A 5,631-nucleotide genomic window follows, 5' to 3' on the forward strand; every position below is an offset into this window, starting at 1 on the left:
AACCCATCAATAAGAGTTAGATGCCTTCTTTTGCCCCTGATTTTCTTTCTGTAAATAGTTTTACATTACTTGAAAGCCTGCAACTATTTTGAAGAGGGAGCTCTATGAATACCTACACTTTTTCACTCAGATGTGTAATAAAAGTACATATATAAATATATAACTATGTAATATATTTATATGAGGATACATCAAAAAGTTCATGAAAAACAAAAGAGAAGTTTATTTTGTTAATATATTGTTGAACCCATGAATGGTATTTTTCTTGATTGCATCTTTCATCAACTTTTTGAAGAGCAACTTATTTGTATGAGTTTTAACATTTGGTTTTCAATTTGGATTTAAATCAAAATAAACACAGCATTTACTTCCATTTGCCACCACCTTTAAAACTGCCCTTGTATATGTATACATGTATTTATATACGATCAGTTTGGCTATATTCTCCCTACAATAATATTTTTGCCCCAGAAAGTTATCTAATTTCCCCCAAATTCAGTTAGAATGATTTACTTTGTTGACATTAGTGGCAGGAAACATTGCTCTGAGTCAAAAAGAATTCATTTTATTATTTTATTTTATATCATGATGCATGTTTTTATGGTGCTATTAGGTACAAACTTTGATATTTTTGTAGATAATTTTAAAATCACAAACAAATAAAAACATATTTAATTTGCAATCATTCTCCTGGGAGCAGACTGAATTATACATTTAGTCCGAAAGCTGCAATAACTGGAGGTTATTGCCAAATTATAGCTGTGGTGCCTCTGGGTCTACCAGGTCAAAAGGATCTCCATCAGCCCAGCACATCCCTGGGTGGAAGTCCAAGGGTTGACAGACATACCTGAGCAAGGGGCTTCCCGCTCCTCTGCCCCGAGAGGCTGAAGTTACCCTGGGAATCAGAGTGCATCCACCTGCATATGTGAAAGCATAATTCCATCCTATAGAACCCCATTAAGCCTGAAAACTGGCTCTAGTTTTGCAAGGGCATCTTTAGAATAAGATTTGGCTGGAACACTTCCTACATGCATGTTAACACATGATTATTCTCTCCACCTCTTTCTGCGTGCCCAGGACTTCTGCAGCAGTCCATGTCTGTGCAACACTGTTAACTTCAGAAAAAATGGTGTTATTTAAGAGTTTTAAAATATGTATTTGCCTGCTAATAGTTTACTTTCAAAGTGAGACCCATTATGTCCCTATGCATACTTACATTATTTTAAGCATGTGTAATGTTGGATGTGTACAGTATAGTACTGAATGTGTAATTTGAATCAAGTGTGGTGTTCTCTGTTCAACCTGGATGGCCTTGCAGAAATGCTTCCTGTGTTACTTGCAGCTTTTTGTGTGTTAGCTGGGGAATGGGGAAACAACCTTCATGGTGGCCCCTGGGATCTCATGATCCCAAGCTATGCCTTGAAGCATTCTCATCCCCAGCACTGGAAATTTCAAAGTAAACTACTACAGGACAGAATTTCTGTGAAATGGAAACTGTCATAGGAGCCACTTATAGAGTAGATTTTAATGTTAGACAAAAAATAAATAAATTCATTGTCAATAAACATCCAGAAAAACTAAAAAAAATTCTTTAAAATGGTAAATTATCAGACTGGCCTAGTGTGGCACTTGAAAACTTTGTGCACAACATTTCCAGGATGAATACAGATTTTTGAGGGTATTGATTACTTCATAAAAACCAACCAAAATGACTACAGTTACCCTAGGGCTAAGTTGCCTTATACTATATTTAAATGTGCATAGGTTACATTTATATATTCAAAGAACAAACAAAAATAATGGGTGCAGATGTAACGAAATAAAACACAGTAATTATCCGAGAAGTTAGTAATTTTGTTAGGTGTTTAAATTTTAACTGAAAAGTGATCGCTGTTAAATATAAGAGGGGGAATAAGAGAGGGAGGAGATGTACAATTTGGGACATGCTCAATCAGACTTGCCCCAAATGGTGGAGTTAGAATCGTGCCAGGGGATCCCAATACAATCCCATCAAGGTGGCATGTACCAATGCCATCTCACTAGTCCAAGTGATCAATTTCAGTTCACAATTGATCATAATGAAAGGACTAAGAGTCAAAGGGATCACACAAACAAGACTAGTGACTGCTAATACTAACTGATAGAATCAAAAAGGAAGAGAACAATCCATCATGGGAAGCAGGATACACAGCAGACTCATAGAATGGCAGATGTCCTAAATAGCAATCTGGCCTCAGAATCAGCCCTTAAGGCATTCGGATATGGCTGAAGAGCCCATGAGAGTATTTTAGGCATGGAAAGACAAGACACCCTGGAAAAAAAAGAAGAAGACCTAAATGAAAGATATCTGCAAGTGAGATCCCAGTGGAAAGAATGGGGCCATCAAAGAAGGAGGTACCTTTCTATGAAGGGAGGAGAGAACTTCCACTTTGACTATGACCCTGTCGGAATAAGATCAAAGCCGGTGAACTCAAAAGGTTTCCATAGCCTTGGCAACTCATGACTAGAGCCTAGGGAGATTACTGACGCCATAAACAAGAGTGTCAAATTGTTAAGTCAACAACAGGAGTCACTGTGTACTTACTTCTCATGTGGGATCTGTCCTTAGTGTGCTGTACATTGAGATTTAATGCTATAACTAGTACTCAAACAGTATTTTACACTTTGTTTTTCTGTGTGGGTGCAAACTGATGTAATCTTTACTTAATATATACTAAATCAATTTTCTGTATATAAAGATAATCAAAAATGAATCTTGATGTGAATGGAATGGGAGAGGGAGCAGGAGATGGGAGGGTTGTGAGTGGGAGGGAAATTATGGGGGGGGAGCCCTTGTAATCCATTAACTGTACTTTGGAAATTTATACTTACTAAAAAATAAATAAATAAATAAATAAATAAATAAAGTCCGGGGCTGTCACTGTGTTGCAACAGGTTAATGCCATGGCCTGAAGTGCCAGCATCCCATATGGGCACCAGTTCAAGTCCCAGCTGCTCTACTTCTGATCCAGCTCTCTGCTATACCCTGGGAAAGCAGTAGAAGATGGCTCAAGTCTTTGGGCCCCTTCATCCATGTGGGAGACCAGAAAGAAGCTCTTGGCTCTTGCTTTCAGATTGGCACAGCTCCAGCTGTTGCGGCTAACTGGGGAGTGAGCCAGCGGATGAAAGACCTCTCTCTGTGTCTCCACCTCTCTCAGTAACTGTCTTTCAAATAAATAAATAAATCTTTAAAAAAAGAAATTTGTAATTTTGTAGGAGCAATAATAGAATAATAAGCACATATAAGGAAATTTACTATAAAATTGTCCTCTGCAAATACATTACAAATGAAAATAGGATAAGAAATTGGGAAATGTGAATGAAGCAAATATCTTGCTACTTTCTAAATAACCATGATGGAAAGATGCCAAAATATAGAAGTACTCTATTGAAACATCAAATATTGACAATAAATTAATGGTCCTATAAAAATCCAGATTTATTTATTTATTTGAAAGTCAGAGTTACACACAGAGAGAAAGAGAGGCAGAGAGAGAGAGAGAGAGAGAGAGAGAGAGGTCTTCCATCCACTGGTTCACTCCCCAATTGGTCAGAACAGCGGAGCTGCACTGATCTGAAGCCAGGAGCCAGGAGCTTCCTTTGGGTTTCCCACATGGGTGCAGGGGCCCAAGGACTTGGAAAATCTTCCACTGCTTTCCCAGGCCATAGCAGAGTGCTGGACCAGAAGTAGAGCAACCAGGTTCTCAAACTGCCGCCCATCTGGGATTTTGGCACTGCTGGTGGTGGCTTTACGCGATACCCCACAGTGCTGGCTTCAGGGAAAAATTATTTTACCAGCAAATGGTTAATGCTCAATCTTTTCTAAGATGGCTCTGGAAAACTGGGTTCATGAATGTCCCCAGAGAAATAATGGGATTTAATTATTTTACAATAATAAAGACAATCCAGGTAGCCATAAATTCATACTGCCTGGATTAACTTATACTAGCATAACAAAGGTATATATAGAGGTGAGCCAAAACTGCTGTGGCTCACTAGGCTAATCCTCTGCCTGCAGCGCCAGCACCTCAGGTTCTAATCCTGGTTAGGGCACCAAATTCTGTCCCAGTTGCTCCTCTTCCAGTCCAGCTCTCTGCTGTGGCCCAGGAAGGCAGTGGAAGATGGCCCAAGGGCTTGGGCCCTGCATCTGCATGGGAGACCAGGAGGAAGCACCTGGCTCCTGGCTTCGGATTGGTGCAGCACACCTGCCGTAGCGGCCATTTAGGGGGTGAACCAATGGAAAAGGAAGACCTTTCTCTCTGTCTCTCTCTCTCTCACTGTCTAACTCTGCTTGTAAAAAAAATGCAACTCAGGGCTGTCTTCTCTGGACTTGTTCTGTGAGCAGAACAGCCACCAGCTGGCTAGTAAAGACTCCTCAATTTGATTTCATTGATTAAAGTGGTCTTTGTTTGATGTCCCTGACAACAGAAGTTAATATAGAAACAATATAAAAATTGCATGGACATATTATTTGTGTATAGCTATAAATACTGCTTTATGATTTTTATCATGCACATTATAATATACCACTTTCCCCCATGCTATGATCATTGCCATGAATCCATTTTGTCATATTACTATATCAGTTGGCCGGTGCTGTGGCTCAATAGACTTATCCTTCACCTGTGGTGCCAGCACCCCAGGTTCTAATCCCAGTCAGGGTGCCAGATTCTGCACCGGTTTCTCCTCTTCCAGTCCAACTCTCTGCTGTGGCCCGGGAGTGCAGTGGAGGATGGCACAGGTCCTTGGGCCCTGCACCTGCATGGGAGACCAGGAGGAAGCACCTGGCTCCTGGCTTTGGACCAGTGTGGTGTGCTGGCCACAGCACACCAGGCGCAGTGGCCATTGGGGGTGAACCAACAGAAAAGGAAGACCTTTCTCTCTGTCTCTCTCTCTCACCATCCACTCTGCCTGACAAAAAAAAAATCTGTTTTCATAAAACTAAATACAAAATACCTCATTATGAGCTCTAGTTACCTACTGTGCTGTGGAACATTTAAATTTGTTTATTCTATATTTTGATATTCCTTATCTAACCTTTCTTTAGCCTACTCCCATAATCAAGTCTCTAGTAACCATTATTCCAATTTCAGGTCAGACAGGGGGCTGTATGAACATGACTGTGGGATCCTTGGGTGACAGGACTGTGAAAACACTGTGGCCATATGGGAGGATGCAGGCTGTGGCTGGGACTTTGGGCATCAGTGTGGTGGGTGGCTCTAGATGCTCAGGGCTACCTGATTTTCTGGTGAGGGTCATTGCTGCAGAATCCATGTTCCCAGGGAGGACTGCATAGATTCTTTGTGTTGTTCTTGTGTCAGTGAAGATGAGAACTATACCCACTGGGGCTCATGCACAGGCATTGGTCTCCTTTGAGGAGAGGAGGTGAGTTTGTGAATATGGCAACAGAGCAGAACAAATCTTCCCTCATATAAAAAGAGATTTACCACACTAAATTTGGGTGTCACCCTGGACACTCCCTTCACCTTGAAGCACTGTGCGGAACTCCCTGACCACACCCAGCATTCATCTCTAGGTATTCACTGAAAGAACAGACACTCTTCTAAGCCAAAGAAGCAAAGTCCAAATATA

The sequence above is a fragment of the Oryctolagus cuniculus genome, chromosome 2 (genome assembly GCF_964237555.1).
Source record: "Oryctolagus cuniculus chromosome 2, mOryCun1.1, whole genome shotgun sequence".
Taxonomy (NCBI): domain Eukaryota; kingdom Metazoa; phylum Chordata; class Mammalia; order Lagomorpha; family Leporidae; genus Oryctolagus; species Oryctolagus cuniculus.